At 43.6% G+C, this 17352-nt stretch overlaps 1 pseudogene across 1 annotated transcript in view; it reads left to right on the top strand.

The window, feature by feature from the left end:
- Window positions 1-7406: 7406 nt before the first annotated feature.
- The window catches only part of LOC309568902 (sulfotransferase 2B1-like), a 114215-nt pseudogene continuing 104269 nt past the window's right edge, over window positions 7407-17352 (top strand). Inside the window, exon 1 of the transcript XR_014226127.1 lies at window positions 7407-7427. The product of XR_014226127.1 is annotated as a sulfotransferase 2B1-like (transcript). The remainder of the gene's footprint in view (window positions 7428-17352) is intronic.

The following is a 17352-nucleotide window of genomic DNA, read 5'->3' as shown; positions in this document are numbered from 1 at the left end:
AAACCAAGCCTTTTCTGTGCCTTTTTGTTTACATGAAAAAATATTTTTTTTTACTAGAAAATTACTTTGAACCCCCAAACATTATATATTTCTTTAAAGCAGAGGCCCTATAGAATAAAATGGTGGATGTTGCAAATTTTTTTGTCACACGGTATTTGCGCACAGCTTTTCCAAATGCAATTTTTGCGAAAAAAACACATTTTTTTTAATTTATTGCACAAATACACTATATAATTCCAATTTTTTTGGTAAAATTTAAAAGATGATCTTATGCCGAGTACATAGATACCAAACATGACATGCTTTAAAAATTGCGCACGCCTGCGCAGCGGCAACAACGTACGTACATTTTTAAAAACATTTAAAAGCCTCTACAGGTTACCATTTTAGACTTACAGAGGAGGTCTACTGCAAGAATTACTGCACTCGATCTGGCGATCGCGGCGATACCTCACATGCATGCTGCAATTGCGGTTTACATATGACACTAGACCAACACTTGCGTGCACCATTGCGCGCAAGCACAGGGGGAAAGGGGGGGGGGGCTCGATTTTTTTTTCTTTTTCTTTTGCTTTTTTATGTTATTTTGACACCTTTCCTTTAATTTTTTATTTTTTTTTTAATCATTTTTATTGTTATCACAGTGAATTTAAATATCCCCTATGCTAGCAATCTGTAGTGACAGGTACTCTTTTTTAAAAAAATTGGGGTCTTTTAGACTCTAGATCTCTCCTCTGACCTTAACGCATCTGACCACACCAAAATTGGTGTGATAAAATACTTTCCCAATTTCTCAATGGCCCTGTTTATTTCTGGCGAAACAGAAGTCATGAAATGCTCGTAGCTTCCGGTATCTTAGGCCATAGAGATGATTGGAGCCATTCTCATCTCCAATTAGCTCTATGGTTAGATAATTGAACCACCGGCTGCACTCTCGGGTTAACCGGTGGGACAGGAGAGCCCGAGAAAAACCACGGAAGGCTGCGGAAAGGCGGCGGTGGGGGGGGGGGAGGCCCCTCCCACTGCATGTAAAAGCAGTCTAGCGGCCAATAACCTGCTGGGATTGCTTTTACATGTAAGCCGACCGCTGGCTGTAAAAAATGATACCAAGATGATGCCTAAATCTGCAGGTATGGTATAACCACTCAAAGTCCAGCAACGTACCAGTACATTGCTGGTCCTTGTTTGGCATATAGGTTTTTTTTTTTTTTCATGCAGCCTGTGGGCTGAACGGAAAAAAAGAGAACCTATCAGAAATCAGCACAGGAATAATGCGTAGTATTACTCATCATTAACCGCCCAAACAACCACCCGCTGAATTTAATGATGGGTATACACGACACTATCCACGTATACCAAAATAGGATTTTAACTGCAGTGCTGAAATCAGAAAATCACCACAGCTGCTATCAGCAAAGGTATCCATATATGCTGAGCGCAAACACTGTTTGTGTCAGAATATATAAAATCAATGTCATGGTAGCCGACGAGTACCTGCAAGAGAAACAGGTCACAAAAGAATGAAAAAACAAACAAAGGACATTAAAAGTACAGTAGGAAGTGTAGAAGAACATATAAAATGACTGACACAACAACAGTTTTTGGATCCTTTTATTTTTCTTTCTAACTGTTTCTTGATGTCTTGATTTGGGACTGCGATCTTCCAGCTTGGGTCTCTCAAAATGTCGATAGACATCCAACATCCTTCAAGACCCTGTGTTTGTGTGCAATACACTGTGTCGTGCTGTACCCTACACTAATACTCCACTAGTGTATGGTAGCGCTTAAAACATTCCCCGATGCAGAGACCAGGTTGGTCAGGACATTTGGGACAATAATAACGGGTGTCACGCCTACATCCGCGCCTCCTACAGACACGACATCTTTTTTGGGGGTATCTTTGGGTAGGGGTACTCGGGAGGACATAAGAAAAATGTCTCTCATGCAGCCGGCTCACTGCATCTGGAAGGGGAAGTTGGGCAGGAATGCCTCCTGGGTACAGGTAGACAAGGATGATCTCTTCCTGGAATTCCTGGAAGGATCCAGTTCATCCTGACGCCCTGTATAGGACAAAGGCGTTCAGCATAGCCAATTGGTAAAGGTAAACAGACACTTTTTTGTACCAGCGTCTGGCTTTATGGGCAACTAAATACGGCGCCAAAAGCTGGTCGTTAAGGTCCACACCTCCCATATTAAGGTTATATTCGTGGACACAGAGGGGTTTCTCCACAACGCCAGTTGCCGTAGTGATTTGGATCGTCGTGTCTGCGTGAAGGGAGGACAGAACATAAACATCCCGTGTATCCTTCCACTTCACCGCAAGCAATTTGTCCGTTTTCAAGCAGGCTCTCGCCCCCCGACTAAGATGGGAATTTACAAGCCGTTGGGGGAAGCCCCGGCGATTAGGTCGCACGGTGCCACATGCGCCAATTTGTAAATCAAGAAGGTGACTAAATAGTGGCACGCTTGTGTAAAAGTTGTCCACGTACAAATGGTACCCCTTTCCGGATAAGGGTGACACCAAGTCCCAAAAAATCTTACCGCTGCTCCCTATGTAGTCTGGGCAGTTCGGGGGCTCCACAGTGCTATCTTTTCCCTCATAGACCCGGAAACTAACTGTATAGCCTGTGGCCCTGTCACACAATTTATACAGTTTGACCCCGTACTTGGCACGCTTGCTGGGGAGGTACTGTTTCATAGCAAGGCGGCCAGTAAATTTAATCAGGGACTCGTTAACGCAGACAACTTGTTCGGGGGTAAACAAGGCTGCAAACCGCACGTGGAAGTGGTCTATGAGGGGCCGAATTTTGTGGAGCCGATCGTATTCAGGGTCTCCCCGAGGACGACAGATTTCATTGTCGCTGAAATGCATAAATCGCAGAATTTGCTCGTATCTCCCCCTGGACATGGAGGCAGAGTACATGCGCATATGGTGAACTGGGCTAGTGGACCAATATAGCCGCAATTCACTCTGTTTAGTTATGCCCATGTGGAGGGAAAGGCCCAGAAAGATTTTAAATTCGGAAAGCGTTATAGGTTTCCAGCCGAATTGTCTGGCAAGGGGCGAATTTGGGTTGGCAGCGATGAACTGTTGTGCATATAAATTTGATTGATCCACAATAGATCTGTAAAGATCTTCCGTGAAGAACAGCTCATAAAAGTTCAGGGGCGTAAAACCAGCTGTCTCCACGTGGATTCCAGGTTGGGCAGTGAATGGGGCAAGTACTGGCGCTGTAGAATCAGTGGATTGCCAATCGGGATATGCCAGGGCATCAGGGAGGGCACTATGGGCTCTACGGGCCTGTCTACGAATACGCGGTGGCTGCGGGCCACTACTTGTGCTAGCCACCGCACCAGCTTCAACTGCACTTAGGGGACTCGCCACGTCACCAGGTGATACTGCAGTGCTGGTTGTACTAGGTCCAGGGTGTACTAGGCCGCTGGCGCTTGCCAGGTTGCCAGAAAAATGAGAGGCACTAGTAACCACACTCTGCTCCATACGAGCACCCTGCGATTCCTGCATCTCAACAACTCCAGAATGGGGTCGGGTATGCCTGGGTCTAACAGGGACCCATCTGTCGTCGGAGCTATCTGTCAGGGATCCGCTGCTGTCATCAGGTTCATATACTGACACTAATTCGGTCATTCCCCATCGCTATCAGATGACACGGACAGTATATTATATACCTCTTCACCACTGTACCAACGTTTGGTCATTTTGGTAACTAAATTTACCGGTACAGTGGTGCGACTCACAGGTAATAAAAGCTCCTGGTTGTCAAGGAATATATCAAGCGCTACCAAAAAAACTGCTAATGCTAGCAGGGATCAGGCCTGACTCTGCTAACACAGCGGTTTTGTGTGTTGTGTTTTTTTGTAAGTGACAGTAATCTATTGATTACTACACTTGCCTGGGTGAAAGGGTTAAACGCAGGTGCTGGCCAGAATCAGTGCTGATCGTGCAAACACCGCGTTTTGGGAACCCTAAACTATGGGGACGCTAGTATAGTTCTGATCAGATCAGATATTGATCTGTTCAAACACTATACTAGTAATGGAAGTGTATGTGCGTGCGTGTGTGTGTGTGGTAATCAAGGGGTTATTTCTAACTATGCGCCGGGGATCACGGGCTGGCGGGGACCCTAAACCTCCTTTGGGATAGAAACTAACTCGCTAGCGCAACCTCAAGTCACAATCACACTAATACAAAATACAGTAAAAACAGTATATTATGTGTGTATTAGTGTGCAATGTGACAGGGGGGAAGGGGTTAACTGGATGTGATCAGGGGGGGATCAGGGGGTTACATCTTTATTGGAAGGGGCTGGCGGGTATCCTAAGGATAAAAGGAACGGTGGCAAGCGCTAAACCTGGTCACAAGTCACACTTATACGGGTATATAGAAAATGCTATATACTGTATACAGTGTGTGTTGTGGCAGGGGGTGTAGGGGTGATCAGGGGGGGGTCAGGGGGTTAAATCTTTATTGGGCGGGTGGCGGGGCCCCTAAACCTTCTTTGGACAGAAACTTAGTCGCCTGTGCTAATTCTGATCACAATGACACTAATACAAAAATACAAAAACACTGTATATTACGCTTGTATTAGTGCTGATGTGACAGCGGGGTAGGGGTTAACTGGTGGTGATCAGGGGGGATCAGGGGGTTAAATCTTTATTAGGGGGGGTGGCGGGTAATTCAAGTGGAAAAGGGGGGGTCGCAAGCGCTACACCTGACCACAAATCACACTTATACGGGTATATAGGAAAATGCTATATACTGTATACAGTGAGTGTTGTGGCAGGGGGTGTAGGGGTGATCAGGGGGGGGTCAGGGGGTTAAATCTTTATTGGGTGGGTGGCGGGGACCCTAAAACTTCTTGGGACAGAAACATAGTCGCCTGAGCTAATTCTGATCACAATCACACTAATACAAAATTACAAAAACACTGTATATTACGTTTGTATTAGTGCTGATGTGACAGAGGGTGTAGGGGTTAACTGGCGGTGATCAGGGGGGGGTCAGGGGGGATCAGGGGGTTAAATCTTTATTAGGGGGGGTGGCGGGTAATTCAAGTGGAAAAGGGGGGGCCGCAAGCGCTACACCTGACCATAAATCACACTTATACAGGTATATAGGAAAATGCTATATGCTGTGTGTGTGTTGTCTCAGGGGCTGTAGGGGTTAATCGGGGGGGCGATCGGGGGGTAAATGTGCCTATCTAGCTGTGTGTGACTGTGTATGGTGCAGTACTTACAGTTAGATGTGCTCTCTTCTCGAGATGAATCCAAAAAGGATCATGGGAGAGGAGGGCACGTCTTTTCTGAGCCTGTGTTTACATTTCACAGGCTCAGAACAGGATCTGATTGGGCAGGACCGATCTACAGGTCCAGGCCAAAAATCATTGGCCTGGACCTGATGACTGATCGGTTCTGAACCCAATCGAGCCATCGGTGTCGGCGGGGACGCGCGGGAGCGCGCACAGGACCGCGCACAGGACCGGCGGGAAGTAGCGACGTAGACCTACGTCACTCTGTCTGGCCGGGGCTGACTGCCGCAGTAAATATACTGTGCGCAGTCGGCAAGTGGTTAAGCCCCGGAAGATTTTACCCCCTTCCTGACCAGGGTTTTTTTTGTGATTTTTTACTGCGTGACTTTAACGGACAATTGCGCGGTCGTGCGACGCTGTACCTAAACGAATTTCACGTCCTTTTTTTCCCACAAACAGAGCTTTCTTTTGGTGGTATTTGATCACCTGTGTGATTTTTTGATCATGCGCTATATTTTATATATATTTTTCACTTGTGTAAAGAATGAATAGGAAATGATCTGAAGCATCACAGCAACCATCTCCATCCCTAATATTGTGTACAAAAAGGGGACATGGAGATAGCGGGACTTTAAATGAGGTAGGTTGCTGTTACAAATCTCCAAATGGAAATAAAGTAGTTTCAATATATTCATTTATTTTTTGCTGCACGGTAAAAATAAATCCTGGAGCATTAGTCCGTAAATAAAATAAATAAAATCTACATATTCATAGTACAAATATTTAAAGTCCCGCTATCCCCATGCCCCCTTTTTGTACACAATATTTTTCACTTTTTTTATATGAAATTCCCCCCAAAAAAATGTAAAAATCAAAATTTTTTAACATTTTCGGCCAATTTGTTTTATGCTACATATGTTTGGTAAAAAAAAAATCGCAAAAAGCGTATTTTGATTGGTTTGCGCAAAAGTTATCGCGTTTACTAACAAAGGGAAAGATTTTTGTCATTTTTGGTGTTTTTTTTTTTAACGAGTAATGGCGGCGATCTGCGATTTTTTTTTGCGGTACTGCGACATTGCGGCGGACAGATCGGACCCTTGACTGACATTTTTGACACTTTGGGGGTACCAGTGACATTACTGCAGTAATCAGTGCTATACATATGCACTGTAACTGTAAAAATGACACTGGCAGGGAAGGGGTTAACTGTATTGGAGAGGGAGGGGTTAAGTGTGTCCTAGGGGCGTGCTTCTAACTGTAGTGGGACAGGTCTCCTATTGTAAAAACAGAGATCAACGGTTTTACATAGTAGAACCGTCTGATCTCCATTTTTACACAGAGGAGAATGACAGGCGGCTTGTTTACATAAGCCGTCCGCCTTTCTCCCGCTCTACCGACGATCGTAGTGTGACCGGCGGACATCGGATCCGCCGGTCACAGGCCCGGACTCCTCTGTGAACGAGCCTCAGCGGGCGCGCGCCTCAGCGGGCGCGCTCCTTAGCGGGCACGCGCTCGCCCGCTATTGGCTCAAAACCCGGTGACAGGCGAGCGACGTAGATCTACGTCACTCTGCCTGGCCGGGGCTGACTGCCGCAGTAAATATACTGTGCGCAGTCGGCAACCGGTTAACGCTGCAGCTCCAGAACGCACTGGCCCTGGGTTTTGTTTTACAGCTTAAAATTGCCTATGGCACTTACAGCTGCTAAAAGTCTGTGTGTGCATGAGACCATAGAATAGCATGGAGGGACATTTTTAAGCTGCAAAAAAAAAAAAAAAAAAAAGTCTAACACTCATAAAAGCAGCTGTAAAAATGCCCTGTGTGCATGAGGCCTAAATGTTTTGTAACTGTCCCAAATATAAATCCTCTAGATTGTAAGCTCTAACGAGCAGGGCCCTCTAATTCCTTCTGTATTGAACTGTATTGTAACTGTATTGCCTTCCCCCACATTGTAAAGCGCTGCGCAAACCGTTGGCGCTATATAAATCCTGTATAATAATAATAATAATAATAATAATATATACAGGAAAACCAGCTTGAGCAAACATTTCCTTATAGCAGGAAGGGTGAGGCTTAGAGCACTGAAGTGCGATACAAAGCGGAAAGGACTGGTTACAGTGCATGGAACAGGACTGGTATGTTTTACATCTGACTTCACAGAAGTAAGTTCTCCCACTGACTGTGCTAAATAAGTAGCTTTATGCCTGTAGATGAACAGAGCACTGTGGACATTTCTGTATTTGTATTTGGGACAGTGTGTGACTATAGTATTCCATTGTGGGTGTATGCTTTGCAAAAAGGAGTGCTGTTTTCTTTTTTATATTTATTGTATCTAGCTGGTGATTTGGTCCTGTTGACAGCATGCATACAATCCAAAGTCCAGCACGGTTAGGAAGGGGAAATGCTGGTATACAACAGGTTGGAGATTGTATTTGATTGCTAACCATATACTTGTGCTTTGAATTAGTGGCTATTTCGGTCAGGGTGAGTACATTCTATTCACCTTTCTATAAAGGAAAAGGACGTTTATGATTACTGTTTCTGACTCTGTACATGCTATACCATTGAGTATATAATATGCTGGATATGTGCTGGGGTGCCCACAGATGATTTTAACACTTTATCGCCTGTCAGCGTGCAGGCTTTAGACTAGTTTACAAGAAGAAGGGAAATCAGTGCTTAATTTCTAGGAATGGTGGACCACAGAAAAAACCGTGGAGATAAAATCAAGGTAATATGTAGAATATGAAGAATAAATCACAGATAATAATCATAAAAGTCAAATAAATAGTGGTATGGTAGAACTAACGATCATAAAAAGTGGGGATAATAATATATATATATATATATATATATATATATATATATATATATATCAATCCTTCATAAAAAATCTATAATAATAGCAGTGCAAAATGTGCAAAATAACACAATGAGTGATTAAGTGCTGATGAAACAATAAAGATGATCAGTGGACAAATGATCATAAACGATGAGGATAATAGCAATGTAGATATGAATTAATATAACAATGTGGATATTCGTAAATCAATCCTTCTTATTAAAATAAATATATAAATAAAGCTGCGCTAACAATTGAAACAGTCCATGTGAATGTCCATAGATGAAAGTAAAAAAAGATGATGACCCTTGTGCAGGTACCGCTTACCAGATTCCAATCATTAAAGAGCCAAAAGATTAGAGGCAGGGTTTTCAAATATGGAACACAGCAAGCTTCATAGGGCTCCAATGAGAATCTCCTCAATGGTCAGAAGTAGCAGATGCTGTAGCCAAAATGATGGGAACCGAATCCGCAGACCTCAGAAGGCAGCAAACCCGTACCGTGGTGATGCAAATGTCCAAGGATACGTTTATACAATGAGGAAAAAAAGGCAAACGCCATAGCGTAAAACCATAAAACAAACGATGATGACACCCAAATAGTGATAACTAAAAGTCCAATATTGGTGAATAGTGACAGCCACCACCGAAGAGGGTAGGATCCCCTTATTGACTGGACCAAGAAGCTTAATCAAGTAGTGAGATAAACCGCTTACCAGATGGACTAGAAGATAAACATATAATAGAACCTAGAGGGCACCAGTGAGAATGGGTACTCTTACCAGCTCCAGATATTGCATGAGCGGGGGTTCAAAATGACGCTGGACAACACTCCTGATAGCGCTCATCAACCAGGCTCAGGGAGGGATGCAGGTTACCCGAGAAATGAGGAGGGGAGAGCCATAGCATAAAATCCAACGACTATTTATTGACACAAAAAATGTATTGCACTTACAAATATCAGACGACAAAGAACGTAGGTGAGAGGGGTTGGAGGGAGGTAACAGCCGCCGGCCGGACGGCACCGCTCGCCCGTCCTTCACAACAAGTAGGTGGGTGTGACGTCAGCACGCCGTGACCTGACTAGTTTCATCAGAGATGATTTTTTCAAAGTTACGGGCGGCGTGCTGACGCCACCTATAAATATAGTTGAATCGATGACCGGAAGTTCCTTTTCGGCCATTTTCGTTATGGTAATAAAAAACCGGAACTACACGTCATAAACCGGAAGAGGATATGACGCATTCATCGATAACTCTTGAGTTGATTAGGATTTTCAAAGAATATCTAATAATTACCTTTTTGGTTGGTGAATTTTTAGTTTCTTTTTAGGGGACAATATGTTCTGCACAGGTGCTTTTTATGCATTTTTTAGGTACTATTCTAATATGTTGCAATGCATTTATTTTGTAATTAATTTTAGTGATTCTAGTTTTTTATTTGTATTGTATTTTATTTAGGAATCCATAACCGGAATATCCTACTTTAATTATTCAGTTATAATATAATTTTATACTAATTTAATTTTCTGTTGGCAGATGAGATGGCACTTTTGACAAATCTGCCATCTGGGGCTGTTATGGAGTCTCGGCGCTAAGGTCCGGATCTCGTAGTGGACTTCCGGTTTGTGTTGATGTAATTTCTGATCCCTTGGATGTGGAGCTCCACTCTTACTATTTGTTTACATTTGGGCAATATACGTCATATCCTCTTCCGGTTTATGACGTGTAGTTCCGTTTTTTTATTACCATAACGAAAATGGCCGAAAAGGAACTTCCGGTCATCCATTCAACTATATTTATAGGTGGCGTCAGCACGCCGCCCGTACCTTTGAAAAAATCATCTCTGATGAAACTAGTCAGGTCACGGCGTGCTGACGTCACACCCACCTACTTGTTGTGAAGGACGGGCGAGCGGTGCCGTCCGGCCGGCGGCTGTTACCTCCCTCCAACCCCTCTCACCTACGTTCTTTGTCGTCTGATATTTGTAAGTGCAATACATTTTTTGTGTCAATAAATAGTCGTTGGATTTTATGCTATGGCTCTCCCCTCCTCATTTCTCGGGTAACCTGCATCCCTCCCTGAGCCTGGTTGATGAGCGCTATCAGGAGTGTTGTCCAGTGTCATTTTGAACCCCCGCTCATGCAATATCTGGAGCTGGTAAGAGTACCCATTCTCACTGGTGCCCTCTAGGTTCTATTATATGTTTATCTTCTAGTCCATCTGGTAAGCGGTTTATCTCACTACTTGATTAAGCTTCTTGGTCCAGTCAATAAGGGGATCCTACCCTGTTCGGTGGTGGCTGTCACTATTCACCAATATTGGACTTTTAGTTATCACTATTTGGGTGTCATCATCGTTTGTTTTATGGTTTTACGCTATGGCGTTTGCCTTTTTTTTCCTCATTGTATAAACGTATCCTTGGACATTTGCATCACCACGGTACAGGTTTGCTGCCTTCTGAGGTCTGCGGATTCGGTTTCCATCATTTTGGCTACAGTATCTGCTACTTCTGACCATTGAGGAGATTCTCATTGGAGCCCTATGAAGCTTGCTGTGTTCCATATTTGAAGACCCTGCCTCTAATCTTTTGGCTCTTTAATGATTGGAATCTGGTAAGCGGTACCTGCACAAGGGTCATCATCTTTTTTCCTTTCATCTATGAACATTCACATGGACTGTTTCAATTGTTAGCGCAGCTTTATTTATATATTTTCTTCTTGGGGTGTCAGTCGCACTTGAAGCTGCTGCTTTGCTTTTTTGAATTAGCGCAGTTGTTTTTCCTCTTTTTATTTCACCTGTTTGACTTTCAATTGCTGCTTTTTCATGGATATTTTTGATTATAGGGCCTCTAAGGTGGTCAACACCGATGGGGTATTCGAATCATTTACTTCAGATGATTTTGACATGAGTGGTCTGTTCATGAGGCTTAAAAATTTAATGGTATCTGAAGTACACACCCAGTGGGACATAGTTTTTCTTGAAACTTATGTTAAGAGAACTATGGTGCCCAGGAGTCTGAGGTGGGAGGTATGTCCCCAGTCAGATGAGGGTGAGCTTGAAGAATGGCACAGATACTTCAACGAGGCAGGGGTTAATTTTTTGAGATTTCTCATATCCCGTAAAAATGCCAAATTAACTAGGCTGGATGGGGAAATCAAAATTGTTAAAGAGAAATTAGTCCCTCATATGACTAGTGAGGCCTATAAGGCCGCGTCGGCTGACCTATTGAAGCTTCTCCAAAAGGAAGAGAGAGAGCTGTTACCTCCCTCCAACCCCTCTCACCTACGTTCTTTGTCGTCTGATATTTGTAAGCGCAATACATTTTTTGTGTCAATAAATAGTCGTTGGATTTTATGCTATGGCTCTCCCCTCCTCATTTCTCGGGTAACCTGCATCCCTCCCTGAGCCTGGTTGATGAGCGCTATCAGGAGTGTTGTCCAGCGTCATTTTGAACCCCCGCTCATGCAATATCTGGAGCTGGTAAGAGTACCCATTCTCACTGGTGCCCTCTAGGTTCTATTATATGTTTATCTTCTAGTCCATCTGGTAAGCGGTTTATCTCACTACTTGATTAAGCTTCTTGGTCCAGTCAATAAGGGGATCCTACCCTCTTCGGTGGTGGCTGTCACTATTCACCAATATTGGACTTTTAGTTATCACTATTTGGGTGTCATCATCGTTTGTTTTATGGTTTTACGCTATGGCGTTTGCCTTTTTTTTCCTCATTGTATAAAGGTATCCTTGGACATTTGCATCACCACGGTACGGGTTTGCTGCCTTCTGAGGTCTGCGGATTCGGTTCCCATCATTTTGGCTACAGTATCTGCTACTTCTGACCATTGAGGAGATTCTCATTGGAGCCCTATGAAGCTTGCTGTGTTCCATATTTGAAGACCCTGCCTCTAATCTTTTGGCTCTTTAATGATTGGAATCTGGTAAGCGGTACCTGCACAAGGGTCATCATCTTTTTTTTTCCTTTCATCTATGGACATTCACATGGACTGTTTCAATTGTTAGCGCAGCTTTATTTATATATTTTCTTCTTGGGGTGTCAGTCGCACTTGAAGCTGCTGCTTTGCTTTTTTGAATTAGCGCAGTTGTTTTTCCTCTTTTTATTTCACCTGTTTGACTTTCAATTGCTGCTTTTTCATGGATATTTTTGATTATAGGGCCTCTAAGGTGGTTAACACCGATGGGGTATTCGAATCATTTACTTCAGATGATTTTGACATGAGTGGTCTGTTCATGAGGCTTAAAAATTTAATGGTATCTGAAGTACACACCCAGTGGGACATAGTTTTTCTTGAAACTTATGTTAAGAGAACTATGGTGCCCAGGAGTCTGAGGTGGGAGGTATGTCCCCAGTCAGATGAGGGTGAGCTTGAAGAATGGCACAGATACTTCAACGAGGCAGGGGTTAATTTTTTGAGATTTCTCATAAACCCCGTAAAAATGCCAAATTAACTAGGCTGGATGGGGAAATCAAAATTGTTAAAGAGAAATTAGTCCCTCATATGACTAGTGAGGCCTATAAGGCCGCGTCGGCTGACCTATTGAAGCTTCTCCAAAAGGAAGAGAGAGAGCAAAAAATTAAAAAACGTAAAAAGTTCAATCGCGACTTACAGGACTATCAGTCAAGTGCAGTCTTCGAGTGGCAAAAGAAATTGTTGGGTGACCAAGAGCAACCTGATGATGCAATGGAAGTTTCAACTAACCCCCCAAGAGTTGCTTTTAATGGCCCACCTCAAACCAATAATAATGGTCCCAAAACAAACAAAAAGGGACCTCGGCCTAATGGTCGACGTCTCTCATACAAATCACCACATAGGGGCCCCAATGTGGCTAATAACAAACCCACTGGGAACCAACCTAAACCTAATAATCATTTTTCTGGACAGGGTCAACAAGGTGACTGGCAACGCGGTAGAGACCGCAACCAGCATGGAGGGTATGGCTATCCCAACTATCCCCATACTCCTCAATGGAGGAGAGGACCAGACAACTTTGCGGAATCAGGATATTATTATCCTAATCCCCAATGTCCAGAACCTGACCAATATAGACCACCACACTGGCAGCAGTATTACAGTCCCCCTAGATCCCAACCATATTGGTATGATCCAGGTTACAATCGTCCATCAGGGCCTGTAAGGGAACCTCAGAATTCTAGAAGAGATCATCCTCCCCCTAGACAAGAGGGCTATCAGTATAGTGTACCGGTTAATAACCGATTCTACCCGCTTAAGGACAATGAGGCCCCTGAAGATGTGGAAACACCTCAACCACTCAATAGTACACATACAGTGAGAGAGGTGGCCTTGGAGAACCCTAACTCTGAGACCCTAGTAGGTCAAAGTTATCCTGGTTGGGGTTTTCCCAAGGCCAATCAAGGCATCAAGCGCCCAGCCGAACCTCAAGAGGATGTCGGGGAGGCAGGCGCATTAAATCTAAAAAAATCCAAAACGTAGAGGGTGCAGGTATCTTTAACCTCAGCAAGGTCACCCGTAGCAGTGCTGAGATTCAAATTTTAGATAAAGGCCTTAAATTTGCACCCCCACAACGCCTTAATAAATTCCAAACTTACATGGATGTACACAAGTTTGTGAGGAAAATGAGTGTAAAAAGATACATGATGTGTAACCCAATTAGCCAACAAACTAATGTACCCCAGCAATATCAGCATTCCGGGTTATCAAATGCATCTGTGTTCAACCCGCCAGGATCTTTAGCACCATCTCTGAAAGTTTTCAGGGATGTGGTGCTTAGAGATCTGGATCGCATTCAAGTGCATAAAACTTCTCTACCCACTAATTTACAGACCGGATTAGATTCCCTATGTAATAATAAAAACTTGGTGATCAGGCCTGCCGACAAAGGCGGTGGGATAGCAGTCCTGGATAGGGACGACTATATGGCAGAAATGTATAGACTATTGAGTGATGGTCAGACTTATGTCACACTGCCCTCCGACCCTAAGATCAAATACAAAAAGGAGTTGGTAAACATAGTTGAAGATGGTTACCAAAGAGGCATACTCAACAAAAAGGAGAAGGCTTATCTTGTCCCAAAATGTCCCCGGACTCCGGTGATATATTGTCTCCCTAAACTGCATAAGAGTCTGACTTCCCCCCCGGGTCGTCCCATCGTCAGTGGCATAGACTCTGTGACGTCCCGGGTGGGAAAGTACATTGACTCTTATCTGCAGCCTCTGGTCCAAAAGACCCCATCGTATATTAAGGACACTACACATGTCCTTAATTTACTATCTGGATTGACTCCCACTGCTGACCTATGGATGGTAACAGCGGACGTATCTTCACTACTTACCGTCATTCCACATCATTTGGGTCTTAATGCAGTGGGAATGTTTCTAGACAGAGACTCCTCTATACCTGACCAACAGATCTCACTCATTATGAGACTTTTGGAATTCGCCACCCATCACAACTACTTTTGGTTTGATGGGAGGTTTTATCGCCAGACGACAGGTGTGGCAATGGGGGCTAAGTACGCCCCCTCCCTTGCCAACCTGTTTATGGCACAGTGGGAGGAGGACGTCATCTATGCCCACCATAGGCCTCAGTTGAGGTTGTGGGCCAGGTACATAGATGATGTCCTCCTCCTCTGGGATGGTCATCATCGTGACCTGGTAGCCTTTATGGAGATGTTGAATTCCAACTCAAGAGGGATCCAACTTAATTATGAATGTAGTCAATCTACTATTAACTTTCTTGACATTACCATAACTGTGAAGGATAACTGTTTTTTCACCTCTACCTACTTTAAATCGACGGACAGAAATTCATACATTCCCGTCGACAGCTGTCACCATGACCCTTGGCTAAAGGCTGTGCCAAAGGGACAATATCTCTGCATCAGGAGGAATTGTTCCAGTCATCAGGTTTTTCTTTCTCAGTCGGAGGTTTTAACCAAGAGATTTCTTGAGAAGGGATATGATCATGAATTTCTCCAGAAAACACTCTTGGAGGTGCAGCAAAAAGACAGAGCTTTACTCTTGAAACCACGGGAGGTGGAAGACAATACAGTTTCCAATGTGCCCGCTGCTCCCTTTATTACCACCTTTTCCAGTCAACACATGGTCATTAAAAACTTAATACGCCGTCACTGGCATATTTTAAATAATGACCCTGTCCTAGGCACAACCCTACCTGAGAAACCCAGGGTTGTTTTTAAGGGTGCACTATCCTTAAGACATAGTCTGGCCCCCAACGTGCTGGAACCCCCCAAACCCAGGAGTACTTTCCTAGACCAGCTCACTGGTTATTACAAATGTAATAGGTGCCAGATATGTTCTTTGAATTCAATACGGAAACGGAATACCAAATCTTTTACCTCACATAGTACTGGCAAGTCACATGACATTGAGCCTTTCATTTCGTGCACTACCAAGGGAGTTGTCTATCTGCTCCAATGCCCTTGTGGCTATCAATACATAGGTAGAACCAAACGCCCTATGAATGTCAGACTCAATGAACATGTGGCCAATATTCGAAAATCATTTCCGAAGCATTCGGTATCGAAACATTATGCCCAGGCCCATAATAGTGATCCCAAGAATACACTATTTTTGGGAATAGACAAGTTTACTCCACATTGGCGGGGTGAACCTCATAAGAGGGGTATCTCCCGCCTTGAGATGGCCTGGATATATAGGGTCAAAACATACACACCTTTTGGCTTGAATGTTGATATAGAGATCAACGCATTCATCGATAACTCTTGAGTTGATTAGGATTTTCAAAGAATATCTAATAATTACCTTTTTGGTTGGTGAATTTTTAGTTTCTTTTTAGGGGACAATATGTTCTGCACAGGTGCTTTTTATGCATTTTTTAGGTACTATTCTAATATGTTTCAATGCATTTATTTTGTAATTAATTTTAGTGATTCTAGTTTTTTATTTGTATTGTATTTTATTTAGGAATCCATGACCGGAATATCCTACTTTAATTATTCAGTTATAATATCATTTTATACTAATTTAATTTTCTGTTGGCCGATGAGATGGCACTTTTGACAAATCTGCCATCTGGGGCTGTTACGGAGTCTCGGCGCTAAGGTCCGGATCTCGTAGTGGACTTCCGGTTTGTGTTGATGTAATTTCTGATCCCTTGGATGTGGAGCTCCACTCTTACTATTTGTTTACATTTGGGCAATATACGTCATATCCTCTTCCGGTTTATGACGTGTAGTTCCGGTTTTTTATTACCATAACGAAAATGGCCGAAAAGGAACTTCCGGTCATCGATTCAACTATATTTATAGGTGGCGTCAGCACGCCGCCCGTAACTTTGAAAAAATCATCTCTGATGAAACTAGTCAGGTCACGGCGTGCTGACGTCACACCCACCTACTTGTTGTGAAGGACGGGCGAGCGGTGCCGTCCGGCCGGCGGCTGTTACCTCCCTCCAACCCCTCTCACCTACGTTCTTTGTCGTCTGATATTTGTAAGTGCAATACATTTTTTGTGTCAATAAATAGTCGTTGGATTTTATGCTATGGCTCTCCCCTCCTCATTTCTCGGGTAACCTGCATCCCTCCCTGAGCCTGGTTGATGAGCGCTATCAGGAGTGTTGTCCAGCGTCATTTTGAACCCCCGCTCATGCAATATCTGGAGCTGGTAAGAGTACCCATTCTCACTGGTGCCCTCTAGGTTCTATTATATGTTTATCTTCTAGTCCATCTGGTAAGCGGTTTATCTCACTACTTGATTAAGCTTCTTGGTCCAGTCAATAAGGGGATCCTACCCTCTTCGGTGGTGGCTGTCACTATTCACCAATATTGGACTTTTAGTTATCACTATTTGGGTGTCATCATCGTTTGTTTTATGGTTTTACGCTATGGCGTTTGCCTTTTTTTTCCTCATTGTATAAAGGTATCCTTGGACATTTGCATCACCACGGTACGGGTTTGCTGCCTTCTGAGGTCTGCGGATTCGGTTCCCATCATTTTGGCTACAGTATCTGCTACTTCTGACCATTGAGGAGATTCTCATTGGAGCCCTATGAAGCTTGCTGTGTTCCATATTTGAAGACCCTGCCTCTAATCTTTTGGCTCTTTAATGATTGGAATCTGGTAAGCGGTACCTGCACAAGGGTCATCATCTTTTTTTCCTTTCATCTATGGACATTCACATGGACTGTTTCAATTGTTAGCGCAGCTTTATTTATATATTTTCTTCTTGGGGTGTCAGTCGCACTTGAAGCTGCTGCTTTGCTTTTTT

Source organism: Pelophylax lessonae (assembly GCF_965119305.1).
Source record: "Pelophylax lessonae genome assembly, chromosome: 12".
In the NCBI taxonomy this organism is placed as follows: domain Eukaryota; kingdom Metazoa; phylum Chordata; class Amphibia; order Anura; family Ranidae; genus Pelophylax; species Pelophylax lessonae.
The sequence above is the reverse complement of the archived record's forward strand: the minus strand, read 5'-3'. Positions and strand labels throughout refer to the sequence as shown.